The sequence below is a fragment of the Chiloscyllium punctatum genome, chromosome 4 (genome assembly GCF_047496795.1).
Source record: "Chiloscyllium punctatum isolate Juve2018m chromosome 4, sChiPun1.3, whole genome shotgun sequence".
NCBI lineage: Eukaryota > Metazoa > Chordata > Chondrichthyes > Orectolobiformes > Hemiscylliidae > Chiloscyllium > Chiloscyllium punctatum.
The window spans coordinates 131,549,016-131,566,275 of NC_092742.1; positions in this window are offsets into that span (position 1 = coordinate 131,549,016).

Below are 17,260 nucleotides of genomic sequence, written 5' to 3' on the forward strand. Positions count from 1 at the left end.
CCATCACCGTCACATTGACCCCCGCACCCTCACTCCAATACCGTCACCTTGACCTCTTCACACTCACTCCATCACCGTCACAGTGAACTCTGCACACTCACTCCATCACATCACCCAGACCCCCTCACACTCACTCCATGACCATCACACTGACCCCCGCACACTCACTTCATCACCATCACACTGATCCCGACACACTCGCTCCTTCTCTGTCACTTTGACCAACTCACACTCATTCCATCACCATCACCCTGACCCCCTCACACTCACTGTATCACCGTCACCCCTGACCCCCTCACACTCACTCATTCTCCGTCAAACTGACTCCATGAAACTCACTCTTTCAGCGTTACGCTGACCCCCTCACACTCACTACCTCACCCTCACCCTGACCCCCTCACACTCACTCCATCACCCTCACCCTGACCGTCTCACACTTAAACCATCACCGTCACCCTGATCCCTTGATACTCACTCCGTCACGCCACGCAGACCCCCTCACACTCACTCCATCACGTCACCCAGCCCCCCTCACACTCACTCCATCACCGTCCCCATGACCCCCTCACACTCACTCCATCACCATCACCCTGACCCCCTCACACTCACTCCATTACCGTCAACATGACCCCCTCACACTCACTTCATCACCATCACCCTGACTCCATTACACTCACTCCATCACCATCACAGTGACCCCCGCACACTCACTCCATCACCGTCACCCTGACATCTCACACTCACACTCTCTCCATCACTCTGACCCCATTACACTCACTCCATCACCGTCACATTGACCCCCGCGCACTCACTCTATCACCATCCCCATGACGCACTCACACTCACTCCATCACCATCACCCTGACCCCATTACAATCACTCCATCACGGAACTCAGATCCCCTCACACTCACTACATCACCATCACCCTGACCCCCTCCCACTCACTCTATCACCGTCACCATGACGCACTTACACTCACTCCATCACCGTCACCCTGACCCCACTACACTCACTCCATCACCGTCACAATGACCCCCTCACACTCAATCCATCACCGTCACACTGACCCCCGCACACTCACGACATCACCGCCACCATGACCCCCTGACACTCACTCCATCACCATCACCCTGACCCCCTGACACTCACTCCATCACCGTCACCCTGACCCCCTCACACTCACTCTATCACCGTCACCATGACGCACTTACACTCACTCCATCACCGTCCCCATGACCCCCTTACACTCACTCCATCACCGTCAGCATGACCCCCTCACACTCACTCCATCACCGTCACACTGACCCCCACAGACTCACTCCATCACCATCACCCTGACCCCCTCACACTCACTCCATTATCGTCAAACCTGACCCCCTCACACTCACTCTATCACCTTCCCCATGACCCCTCACGCGCACTCCATCACCGTCACCCTGACCCCCTCACACTCACTCCATCACCATCCCATTAACCCCCGCGCACTCACTCTATCACCATCCCCATGACCCCCTTACACTCACTCCATCACCATCACCCTGACCCCATTACACTCACTCCATCACCGTCCCCATGACCCCCTCACACTCACTCCATCACCGTCACCCTGACGCCATTACACTCACTCCATGACCGTCACACTGACCCCCACAGACTTACTCCATCACCATCACCCTGACCCCCTCACACTCACTCCATTATCGTTAAACCAGACCCCCTCACACTCAATACATCACCGTCACCCTGACCCCCTCACACTCACTCCATCAACGTCACCCTGAGCCCCTCACACTCACTCTGTCACCGTCCCCATGACCCCTTCACACTCACTCCATCACCGTCAACCCGACCACATTACACTCACACCTTCACCGTCACCCTGACCCCTCACACTCACTCCATCACCGTCAAATTCACCACCTCACACTCACTCCATCACCATAACCCTAAACTCATTACACTCACTCCATCACCGTCACTATGACCCCCTCACACTCACTCCATCACCGTTACTGTGACCCAATTACAATCACTCCATCACCATCACATTGAGCGCCGCACCCTCACTCCATCACTGTCACCATGCCCCCCCACACTCACTCCATCACCGTCACGAGACCCCCTCGCATTCACTCCATCACGTCAGACAGACCCCCTCACACTCACTCCATCACCATCACACTGATCCCCTCACAATCACTCTATCATCGTCACACTGACACCCGCATGCTCACTCCATTACCGTCACACTGACTCCAATACACTCTCTCTTTCTCCATCACTTTGATGACCTCACACTTACTGTATCACCGGCACCCCGACCCCCTCACACTCACTCATTCTCCAGCACACTGACTCCATGAAACTCACTCCATCACCGTCACCCTGACCCCCTCACACTCACTCCATCACGTCACCTAGCCCCCTCACACTCACTCCATCACCGACCACATGACCTCCTCACACTCACTCCATCACCGTCACTGTGACCCAATTACAATCACTCCATCACCATCACATTGAGCGCAGCACCCTCACTCCATCACTGTCACCATGCCCCCCTCACACTCACTCCATCACCGTCACGAGACCCCCTCGCACTCACGCCATCACGTCAGATAGACCCCCTCACACTCACTCCATCACCATCACACTGATCCCCTCATAATCACTCTATCATCGTCACACTGACACCCGCATGCCCACTCCATTACCGTCACACTGACTCCAATACACTCTCTCTTTCTCCATCACTTTGATGACCTCACACTGACTGTATCACCGTCACCCCGACCCCCTCACACTCACTCATTCTCCAGCACACTGACTCCATGAAACTCACTCCATCTCCGTCACCCTGACCCCCTCACACTCACTCCATCACGTCACCTAGCCCCCTCATACGCACTCCATCACCGTCAAATTGACCCCCTCACACTCACTCCATCACCGTCACCCTGACCCCTTACACTCACTCCATTCCCATCACACTGACCCACGCACACTCACTCCATCACCGCCACCCAGACCCTGACACACTGACTCGTTCTCTGTCACTTTGAACAACTCACACTCACTCCATCACTGACACCCTGACCCCCCACACTCACTCCTTCACCATCACTCCGATCCCATCGCACTCACTCAATCTCCATCAGACTGACTCCATGAAACTCACTCCATCACTGTCACACTGACACCCTCACATTCACTCCACCACCGCCACACTGTCTCCCACACACTCAAACCATCACCCTCACCCTGAACCCCTCACACTCACTCCATCAACGTCACCTGACCCCTTCACACTCGCTCCACTACCGTCGAATTTAACCCCACACATTCACTCCATTACCGTCAAACTGACCACCTCACACTCACTCCATCACCGTCAAATTGACCACCTCACACTCACTCCATCACCATCACCCTAAACTCCTTACACTCACTCCATCACCGTCACTATGACCCACTCACACTCACTCCATCACCGTCACTGTGACCCAATTACAATCACTCCATCACCGCCACATTGAGCGCCGCACCCTCACTCCATCACTGTCACCATGCCCCCCTCACACTCACACCATCACCGTCACGAGACCCACTCGCATTCACTCAATCACGTCAGACAGACCCCCTCACACTCACTCCATCACCATCACACTGATCCCCTCACAATCACTCTATCATCGTCACACTGACACCCGCATGCTCACTCCATTACCGTCACACTGACTCCAATACACTCTCTCTTTCTCCATCACTTTGATGACCTCACACTCACTGTATCACCGTCACCCCGACACCCTCACACTCACTCATTCTCCAGCACACTGACTCCATGAAACACACTCCATCTCTGTCACCCTGACCCCCTCACACTCACTCCATCACGTCACCTAGCCCCCTCACACTCACTCCATCACCGTCACTATGACCCCCTCACACTCACTCCATCACCGTCACTGTGACCCAATTACAATCACTCCATCACCATCACATTGAGCGCAGCACCCTCACTCCATCACTGTCACCGCGCCCCCCTCACACTCACTCCATCACATCACCCAGACCCCCTCACACTCACTCCATCACATCACCCAGACCCCCTCACACTCACTCCATCATATCACCCTGACCCCCTCACACTCACTCTATCACCATCCCCATGAAACCCTCACACTCACTCCATCACCGTCCACATGACCACCTCACACTCACTCCATCACCATTAAACTGACACCCTCACTTTCACTCCATCCCCGTCACACTGACCCCCTCACACTCACTCCATCACCGTAACCCCAAACCTCTCAAACTCACTCCTTTAAGGTCACTCTGACCCCCTCACACTCACTCCATTACCCTCACACTGACTCCGTCAGATGCACTACGTCACTGTCACATTGACCCCCTCACACTCACTCCATCACGTTACGAAGACCCCTCACACTCACTCCATCACCGTCACTATGACCCCCTCCCACTCACTCCATCACCATCACCCTGACCCCATTACACTCATTCCATCAACGTCACACTGAGCCCTGCACACTCACTCCATCAATGTCACACTCATCCCCTCACACTCACTCCATCCCTGTCCTCCAGACCACCTCATACTCACTCCAGCACCGTCACACTGACCCCTCACCCTCACTCCATCAACGTCTTCCTGTCCCCTCACACTCACTCCATCTCCCTCTCTGCCCCCCTCACATTCACACCATCACCGTCACCCTGACCCCCTCACACTCACTCCATTACCGTAAAACTGACCCCCTCATATGCACTCCATCACCGTCAAATTGACCCCCTCACACTCACTCCATCACTGTCACTGTGACCACCCACACTCACTCCATCACCGTCACCCTGACCCTTTACACTCACTCCATTCCCATCACACTGACCCCCGCACACTCACTCCATCACCACCACCCAGACCCTGACACACTGACTCGTTCTCTGTCACTTTGAACAACTCACACTCACTCCATCACTGACACCCTGACCCCCTCACACTCACTCCTTCACCATCACTCCGATCCCATCGCACTCACTCAATCTCCATCAGACTGACTCCAGGAAACTCACTCCATCACTGTCACACTGACACCCTCACATTCACTCCACCACCGCCACACTGTCTCCCACACACTCAAACCATCACCCTCACCCTGAACCCCTCACACTCACTCCATCAACGTCACCTGACCCCTTCACACTCGCTCCACTACCGTCGAATTTACCCCCACACATTCACTCCATTACCGTCAAACTGACCACCTCACACTCACTCCATCACCGTCAAATTGACCACCTCACACTCACTCCATCACCATCACCCTAAACTCCTTACACTCACTCCATCACCGTCACTATGACCCACTCACACTCACTCCATCACCGTCACTGTGACCCAATTACAATCACTCCATCACCGCCACATTGAGCGCCGCACCCTCACTCCATCACTGTCACCATGCCCCCCTCACACTCACACCATCACCGTCACGAGACCCACTCGCATTCACTCAATCACGTCAGACAGACCCCCTCACACTCACTCCATCACCATCACACTGATCCCCTCACAATCACTCTATCATCGTCACACTGAAACCCGCATGCTCACTCCATTACCGTCACACTGACTCCAATACACTCTCTCTTTCTCCATCACTTTGATGACCTCACACTCACTGTATCACCGTCACCCCGACACCCTCACACTCACTCATTCTCCAGCACACTGACTCCATGAAACACACTCCATCTCTGTCACCCTGACCCCCTCACACTCACTCCATCACGTCACCTAGCCCCCTCACACTCACTCCATCACCGTCACTATGACCCCCTCACACTCACTCCATCACCGTCACTGTGACCCAATTACAATCACTCCATCACCATCAAATTGAGCGCAGCACCCTCACTCCATCACTGTCACCGCGCCCCCCTCACACTCACTCCATGACATCACCCAGACCCCCTCACACTCACTCCATCACATCACCCAGACCCCCTCACACTCACTCCATCATATCACCCTGACCCCCTCACACTCACTCTATCACCATCCCCATGAAACCCTCACACTCACTCCATCACCGTCCACATGACCACCTCACACTCACTCCATCACCATTAAACTGACACCCTCACTTTCACTCCATCCCCGTCACACTGACCCCCTCACACTCACTCCATCACCGTAACCCCAAACCTCTCAAACTCACTCCTTTAAGGTCACTCTGACCCCCTCACACTCACTCCATTACCCTCACACTGACTCCGTCAGATGCACTACGTCACTGTCACATTGACCCCCTCACACTCACTCCATCACGTTACGAAGACCCCTCACACTCACTCCATCACCGTCACTATGACCCCCTCCCACTCACTCCATCACCATCACCCTGACCCCATTACACTCATTCCATCAACGTCACACTGAGCCCTGCACACTCACTCCATCAATGTCACACTCATCCCCTCACACTCACTCCATCCCTGTCGCCCAGACCACCTCATACTCACTCCAGCATCGTCACACTGACCCCTCACCCTCACTCCATCAACGTCTTCCTGTCCCCTCACACTCACTCCATCTCCCTCTCTGCCCCCCTCACATTCACACCATCACCGTCACCCTGACCCCCTCACACTCACTACATTACCGTAAAACTGACCCCCTCATATGCACTCCATCACCGTCAAATTGACCCCCTCACACTCACTCCATCACTGTCACTGTGACCACCCACACTCACTCCATCACCGTCACCCTGACCCCTTACACTCACTCCATTCCCATCACACTGACCCCCGCACACTCACTCCATCACCACCACCCAGACCCTGACACACTGACTCGTTCTCTGTCACTTTGAACAACTCACACTCACTCCATCACTGACACCCTGACCCCCTCACACTCACTCCTTCACCATCACTCCGATCCCATCGCACTCACTCAATCTCCATCAGACTGACTCCATGAAACTCACTCCATCACTGTCACACTGACACCCTCACATTCACTCCACCACCGCCACACTGTCTCCCACACTCTCAAACCATCACCCTCACCCTGAACCCCTCACACTCACTCCATCAACGTCACCTGACCCCTTCACACTCGCTCCACTACCGTCAAATTTACCCCCACACATTCACTCCATTACTGTCAAACTGACCACCTCACACTCACTCCATCACCGTCAAATTGACCCCCTCACACTCACTCAATCACGTCACCCAGAACCCTTCACACTCACTCCATCACCATCACCCTGACGCCCTTCGCTCTCATTCCATCACTGTCGCACGGACCCCTCAGATGCATTACGTCACTGTCGAATTGACCCCCTCACACTCACTCAATTTGCGTCACTGTCACTCCCACACACTCACTCCATCACCGTCACTATGACCCCCTCACACTCACTCCATCACCGTCACTGTGACCCAATTACAATCACTCCATCACGATCACATTGAGCGCAGCACCCTTACTCCATCACTGTCACCGTGCCCCCCTCACACTCACTCCATCACCGTCACGAGACCCCCTCGCACTCACTCCATCACGTCAGATAGACCGCCTCACACTCACTCCATCACCATCACACTGATCCCCTCACAATCACTCTATCATCGTCACACTGACACCCACATGCTCACTCCATTACCGTCACACTGACCCCAATACACTCTCTCTTTCTCCGTCACTTTGACCACCTCACACTCATTGTATTACCGTCACCCCTAACCCCCTCACACTCACTCATTCTCTGGCACACTGACTCCATGAAACTCACTCCATCACGTCACCCAGCCCCCCTCACACTCACTCCATCACTGTCACCCTGACCCCATTATACTCACAACTTCACTGTCACGTTGAACGCCGCACCCTCACTCCATCTCTGTCACCATGACCCCCTCACACTCACTCCATCACAGTTACCCAGACCCCCTCGCACTAACTCCATTAGCGTCTCACTGACCCCCTGACACTCACTCCATCACGTCACCCAGACCCCTTCACATCACTCCATCACGTCACCCAGATCCCTTCACACTCAGTCCATCACCGTCACACTGATCCCCTCACACTCACTCAAACATCGTCACACTGACCCCCGCATGTTCACCCATCACCGTCACACTGATCCTGATACACTCTCTCCTCCGTCACTTTGACCAACTCACACTCACTCCTTCAACAACACCCTGACCCCCTCACACTCGCTGTATCGCCGTCACCCCTGACCCGCTCACACTCACTCATTCTCCGGCACACTGACTCCATGAAACTCACTCCATCACCATCACCTGACCCCCTCACACTCACTCCATCACATCACCCAGACCCCCTCACACTCACTCCATCATATCACCCTGACCCCCTCACACTCACTCTATCACCATCCCCATGAAACCCTCACACTCACTCCATCACCGTCCACATGACCACCTCATACTCACTCCATCACCATTAAACTGACAACCTCACTTTCACTCCATCCCCGTCACACTGACCCCCTCACACTCACTCCATCACCGTAACCCCAAACCTCTCAAACTCACTCCTTTAAGGTCACTCTGACCCCCTCACACTCACTCCATTACCCTCACACTGACTCCGTCAGATGCACTACGTCACTGTCACATTGACCCCCTCACACTCACTCCATCACGTTACGAAGACCCCTCACACTCACTCCATCACCGTCACTATGACCCCCTCCCACTCACTCCATCACCATCACCCTGAACCCATTACACTCATTCCATCAACGTCACACTGAGCCCTGCACACTCATTCCATCAATGTCACACTCATCCCCTCACACTCACTCCATCCCTGTCGCCCAGACCACCTCATACTCACTCCAGCACCGTCACACTGACCCCTCACCCTCACTCCATCAACGTCTTCCTGTCCCCTCACACTCACTCCATCTCCTCATCTGCCCCCCTCACATTCACACCATCACCGTCACCCTGACCCCCTCACACTCACTCCATTACCGTAAAACTGACCCCCTCATACGCACTCCATCACCGTCAAATTGACCCCCTCACACTCACTCCATCACTGTCACTGTGACCACCCACACTCACTTCATCACCGTCACCCTGACCCCTTACACTCACTCCATTCCCATCACAATGACCCCCGCACACTCACTCCATCACCACCACCCAGACCCTGACACACTGACTCGTTCTCTGTCACTTTGAACAACTCACACTCACTCCATCACTGACACCCTGACCCCCTCACACTCACTCCTTCACCATCACTCCGATCCCATCGCACTCACTCAATCTCCATCAGTCTGACTCCATGAAACTCACTCCATCACTGTCACACTGACACCCTCACATTCACTCCACCACCGCCACACTGTCTCCCACACTCTCAAACCATCACCCTCACCCTGAACCCCTCACACTCACTCCATCAACGTCACCTGACCCCTTCACACTCGCTCCACTACCGTCAAATTTACCCCCACACATTCACTCCATTACCGTCAAACTGACCACCTCACACTCACTCCATCACCGTCAAATTGACCCCCTCACACTCACTCAATCACGTCACCCAGAACCCTTCACACTCACTCCATCACCATCACCCTTACGCCCTTCGCTCTCATTCTATCACTGTCGCACGGACCCCTCAGATGCATTACGTCACTGTCGAATTGACCCCCTCACACTCACTCAATTTGCGTCACTGTCACTCCCACACACTCACTCCATTACCATCACCTTGACCCCTTCATACTCACTCCATCACCGTTACCCTGACCACCTCACACTCACTCCATCACCGTCACACTGTCTCCCACACTCTCAATACATCACCCTCACCCTGAACCCCTCACACTCACTCCATCAACATCACCTGATCCCCTCACACTCACTCCACAACCGTCAAACTGACCCCCTCACACTCACTCCATCACCGTCAAACTGACCCCCCCACACTCACTCCATTACCATCACCCTGTCAAACCCAACACTCAGTCCATCATCACCCTTCTAACCCCCTCAAAATCTTTCCTTCACTTTCACCCTGACCCCCAAATGCTCACTCCATCACTGTCACTCTGACAATCTCACACTCACTCCATCACCGCAACCATGACCCCCTCTCACTCACTCCATCACTGTCATCTTGACCCCCTCACACTCACTCTATCACTGTAAACCTGACAGACTCACAATCACTCCGTCACCATTACCCTGACCACCTCACACTCACTCCATCGCCATCACCCTGACTCCCACATACTCACTCCATCACCGTCACTCTGACCCCCTCACACTCACTCTATCACTGTCTATCTGACACACCCACAATCACTCCATTACCATTACCCTGACCACCTCACATTCACTCCATCACCGTCACCACCGCCCTGACCCCCTCACATTAATTCCATCACTGTCACCCTGACCCCCTCACACTCACTCCATCACTGTCACCCTGACCCCCTCACACTCACTCCATCACCGTCATCCTGACAATCTCACACTCACTCCATCACCGTCACCACCGCCCTGATCCCCTCATATTCATTCCATCACTGTCACCCTGACCCCCTCACACTCACTCCATCACTGTCACCCTGACCCCCTCACACTCACTCCATCACTGTCACACTGACAATCTCACACTCACTCCATCACCGTCATCCTGACAATCTCACACTCACTCCATCACCGTTTCACTGACCCCTTCACACTCACTCCTTCTCCATCACTTTGACCCCTTCACACTCACTCCTTCACCTTCACCCTGACTCCCTCACACTCACTCCATCACCATCACACTGACCCCCTCACACTCGCTCCATCACAGTCACTGGGACGTCCTCACTCTCACTACATCACCATCATCCTGACCCCCTCACACTCACTCCATCGCTGTCACCATAACCCAATCGCACTGACTCCACCACCCTCATCATTACCCTCTCACACGAAGTCCATCACTGTCACCCTGACCCCCTCACACTCACTCCATCACCGTCTGCCTGACCCCCTCACACTCACGTGATTACAGTCACATTGAACCCCTCACACTCACTCCAACACCATCACACTGATTCCCTCACACTCACTCCATCACCGTGACACTGACCCCCCTCACACTCACTCAATCACATTCACCCTGATCCACTCGCAGTCCCTCCATTATCGTCACACTTATTCCCTCACGCTCACATCATCACGATCATCCTGACCCTCAAACACTCACTTCATCACCATCACACTGACCCCCTCACACTCACTCCAACACCATCACACTGATCCCCTTACCCTCACTCCATCAACGTCACACTCATCCCCTCACACTCACTCCATCACTGTCGCCCAGACCGCCTCATACTCACTTCATCACCATCACACTGACCCCCTCATACTCACTCCATCACTGTCACCCAGACCCCCGACACTCACTCCATCACAGTCACCGTGACCCCTCACAATCACTCCATCACTGTCACCCTGACCCCCTCACACTCACTCCAACACCATCACACTGATCCCATTACCCTCACTCCATCAACGTCACACTCATCCCCTCACACTCCCTCCATCACTGTCACCCAGACTGCCTCATACTCACTTCATCACCATCACACTGACCCCCTCACACTCACTCCATCAATATCCTCCTGTCCCCCTCACACTCACTCCATCTCCATCACCATGTCGCTCTCATACTCACTCAACCACCGTCAGACTGACCCCCACACACACTCCATCCACACCGCCCTGTTCCCCTCACACTCATTCCATCACAGTCACCCTGACCTTCTCTCACTCACTGAATTACTCTCACCCTGACTCCCACACACTCACTCCATCACGGTCACGCTGACCAACTCACACTCACTCTATCTCCATCTCACTTAACCCCTCACACTCACACCATCACCCTAACCCTGACCCCTTCACACTCACTACATCACCGTCACCCTGAACACATCACACTCACTCCATCCTCGTCACACGGCCCCCTCACACTGACTCCATCACCGTCACCCTGACACCATCACACCCACTCCATCACTGTCTCCCTGACCCCCTCCCAATCACTCTATCACCTTCACCCTGACAACCTCACACTCCCTGCATCACCGTCAACATGTCCCCCTCATACTGGCTCCATCACCATCTCCCTGACCCCCTCTCACTCACGTGATTACAGTCACACTGAACCCTTCACACTCAATCGGTCACCATCACCCTGATTCCCTCACAATCACATCATCACCATCATCCTGACCCCCACACACTCACTCCAACACCATCAACCTGACCCCCTCACACTGACTCCATCACCATCACCCTGACCCCCTCACACTCACTCCATCGCCGTCACCCTGACCCCCTCACACTCACTACATCACCATCACACTGACTCCCTCACACCCACTCCATCAACCTCACCTTGACCCCATCACACTCACTCCATCTTCGTCACACTGACCCCATTAAACTCACTCCATCAGAGTCACACTGACACCCTCCCGCTCACTCAATCACCGTCATCCTGATCCCCTCACACTCACGCGATCTCAGTCATTCTGATCACTTCACACTTACTCCATTAACGTCGCAGTGATCACCTCACACTCACTGCATTACCATCAACCTGACACCCTCCACTCACTCCGTCACCACCCCCTTGACCCCCGCTCACTCACTCCATCACTCTAACGCTGATTCTCTCACTCACTCCATCAATGTCACCCTGGCCCCCTAACTCTCTCACTCCATCACAGTCACCCTGACACCCTCACACTCACCCCTACACTGTCACACTGATCCCCTCACACTCACTCCTTCACCGTCACCCTGACCCGCTCACACTATCTCCATCACCGTCACCCTGACTCAATCACCCTCACTCTATCACTGTCATTCTGATCCTCTCACACTCGCTCCAGCACTGTCTCACTGATTCCCTAACCCTCACTCCATCAACATCACACACATCCCTTCACACTCACTCTGTCACTGTCACCCTGACACACTCACAATCACTCTATCACCGTAAGCCTGACTCCCTCACACTCAGTCCAACACCATCACACAGATCCCCTCACCCACACTCCATCAACCTCACACTCATCCCCTCACACTCACTGCATCTCTGTCACCCTGACCCCCTCACACTCACTCATTCTCCTTCACAGAGACTCCGTGAAACTCACTCTGTCAGCTTCACCCAGACCCCCTCACACTCACTCCATCACTCTCACCCTGACCCCCTCACACTCACTCCATCACCGTCACGCTGACCCCCTGACACTCACTCCATCACGTCACCCAGACCCCCTCACTCTCATTCCATCACTGTCTCCCTGACCCCCTCACACTCACTCTATCACCAGCCCCATGACCCCCTCACACTCACTCCATCACCGTCACCCTGACCCCATCACACTCAGTGCATCACTGTCACAATGACCCTCGCACACTCACTCCATCACCGTCACCCTGACCCCCTCACTTTCACTCCATCCCCGTCACACTGATGCCCTCACACTCACTGCATCACCGTCACCCTAACCCTCTCACTCTCATTCCTTCAAGGTCACTCTGACCCCCTCACACTCACTCAATCTCTCTCATACTGACTCCATGAAACTCACTCCGTCAGCGTCACACTGACACTCTCAAACTGACTCCATTACTCTCACACTGACCCTCTCAGATGCACTACATCACTGTCACATTGACTCCCTCACACTCATTCCATCACGTCACCCAGACCCCTCACACTCATTCCATCAGGTCACCCAGACCCCTCACACTCACTCCGTCACCGTCACCCTGACCCATTATACTCACTCCATTCCCGTCACACTGACCGATTCACACTCACTCCATCACTGCCACCCAGACCCTGACACACTGACTCGTTCTCCGTCACTTTGACCATCTCACACTCACTCCATCACCGACACCCTGACCCCCTCACACTCACAGTATCACCATCTCCCCTGACCCCCTCATACTCACTCATTCTCCGGCACACTGACTCCATGAAACTCACTCTGTCAGCGTTACTCTGACCCCCTCACACTCACTCCATCATCCTCACCATGACTCCCTCACACTCACTCCATCACGTCACCCAGACCCCTTCACACTCACTCCATCCCCGTCACACTCACTCCATCCCCGTCACACTGACCCCCGCACACACACTCCATCACTATCACCCAGACCCCGACAAACTCACACCTTCTCTGTCACTTTGACCACCTCACACTCACTCCATCACCATCACCCTGACCCCTTCAGACTCACTCCATCACCATCACCCTGACCCCTTCAGACACACTCCATCACCATCACCCTGACCCCCTCACACTCACTCATTCTCCGGCACACTGACTCCATGAAACTCACTCTTTCAGCGTTACCATTCCCCCTCACAGTCACTCCATCACCCTCACCCTGACCCCCTCACACTCACTCCATCACCGTAGTCTTGACCCCCTCACACTCCCTCTATCACTGTCAACCTGACACACTCACAATCACTCCATCACCATCACACTGACCTCCACACACTCACTCTATTACTGTCACCCTGACAAACCCAACACTCACTCCATCACCACCCGCCTGACCCCCTCACAATCTTTCCATCACTGTCACCTTGAAATCCTCACACTCACTCCATCACAGTCACCCTGAACCACATATACTCACTCCATCACCGTCACTCTGACCCTCTCACACTCACTCCATCACCACAACCATCACCCCCTCACACTCATGCCATCACTGTCAACCTGACACACTCACAATCACTCCATCACCATCACCCTGACCACCTCACACTCACTCCATCACCGTCACCCTGACTCCCACATACTCACTCCATCACCGTCACTCTGACCCCCTCACACTCACTCCATCACTGTCACCCTACCCCCTCACACTCGCTCCATCACCGTCATCTTGACCCCGTCACTCACTCCATCACTGTCACTCTGACCCTCTCACACTCACTCCATCACTGCAGCCATGCCCCCCTCACACTCACGCAATCGCTGTCAACCACCATCAGATACACTTCCTCACATCACCCCCATAGGCACACTCACCCCTACATACTCCACCACCATCACACACACTGCCCCACACCACCCTCACCGTCATGCTCACCACCACACACTCCACCACCCTCACACACACTGCTCCACACAACCCTCACCGTCACGCTCACCCCCACACACTCCACCACCCTCGAACACACTGCCCCACACAATCTCCACTATCACGCTCACCCCCACACAGTGCACCACACCACTCTCACCTTCACGCTCACCACCACATAATCCACCATTCTCCCACACACTCCCCTACCATCACGCTCACTCTCCTGCACAGTCGCCCAGCATCACACTCACTCGCCCACACATTCCTACACCATCACGCTCACTCCCTCGCACACATCCCCAGCATCATGCTCACACATCCACGCAGTCTCCCATCATCACACTCCTCACACACCTTAAACCGAGGTCCTGCCTGTGAACACAGACCCAGTTGATCCCCTCTAAATGGCCTTTAAAACCATCCCCATTCTATTTCCTGAGTAACAGACAGTATGTCCCACACAATGTGTTCTGTTTGTGATGTCCGGTTGTACCAGTTTCAGCCACAGCCTACGGTGCCACTCCACCTATTACTCCCTAGTAATGGCACATGTTCTCACACCCACTATGTCCCTGAGCAATGGCGTTTGGCCGAAGCTTGATTCTGTTGCCCTGGAAATGGTCTGATCTGCCGTCCCAATCTCTGTTCCCTAACATCGGCCTGAAGTTCGACAACCCTCTTCTGTTCCCCCAACACCGAAGGATTCAAGACATTGGGAGATGATGATCGGAAGATGGAGAGAGAGTGAATGAGATTGTGGAAGGCAAGGACAGTGTAATTGAGTGTGTAAATGGGAAAAAGAGAGAGAAATAGCAGTGCAGTGTGAGAGTGGGAGGGATGTATGGAGGGAGAGGACAAAGGGAGCAAGGTGAATTCTCCCGAGAGCCAAGTTGGAGTGGGAGACCCAGAGGTGAATGTAAGGACAGAGGGAGTCCAACCCAGCTCCTGAGCTCAGGGCGCGGTGCCCTCCCCTTCCCTGAGGACCAGGACTTGGGGTTGAGTCTGTCTCTCTTCAGCTCAGCTTCTCCAACACAAAGACACACAACAACATCGGTCACTCTGCTGCTCGGCACGCTTTAATCAACATTTTTATTGTTTACAAATGGAAGTGATGGATACAGTCAGTGGGATGGTGCCTTTTCTCACTGGCCCCTGAGTTGTGAGAAACATTGAAATGTTTCCCTGTAACCCCCCTGGGGGATAAGGATGGACAAACCAGCGCTATCCTCAGTCTGTTACCATAGCGACAGGCTGCTCCATCGCTGAAACACTGAACTGAAATGAGAAAATCCCGGATAGATTGATTAATGAGGGAATTTGATGGATGGATGGATTCGGGTGAAGGGATATTTCAGCACATTCTTCAGCTGCTGCCTGAACTTAGTCTGGGTCACGGCATAAATTGCGGTGTTTGTGCAGCAACTGAGGAGCTGCAGCATGAAGCCCATTTCCCGCACAAAGCCATGGAGATACATAGACTGATACCCAATATATAACATCCGTGTCCATATAGAATACAGCATTAACGTTGACCATAACAGGATGAAATTGGCCGAGATTACAAACAGTAAAATGATGGATTTTTTTCGGTTCCTCATTTCTGTGTCAGACTGAGCGTCCCCATTGGTGTGAGCGCGGAGTCTCCTGCGGGCTCTGCTGGTCACTAAAATGTGCCTGACAGTGAGAACATTGAGCAGCAGAATCAGGAGAAATGGGACACACGGGGTTAGAATGTTGTGGAGGAACTCAATTGTGACCCAGACACTGGAGTCACGAACAGAGTCTGTTACCTCACAAAACCAGGGGAGGTTCGCCAGCCAATACCGAGCCGTGAACATAAAATACCAGGAAATGTTCTTTAAACAGCTCAACACAGTCACTGCTGCCAGAACCACAGCCGCCGTTTTCTCACTGCAATATTTACTTTTCAGCTTCTGGCAACAAATGGCCACAAACCGATCAAAAGTGAAAGTGACGGTGAACCAGACAGAGCAGTCAGTGGCTGCATAAAGCAGGACGGCGTGGATATTACA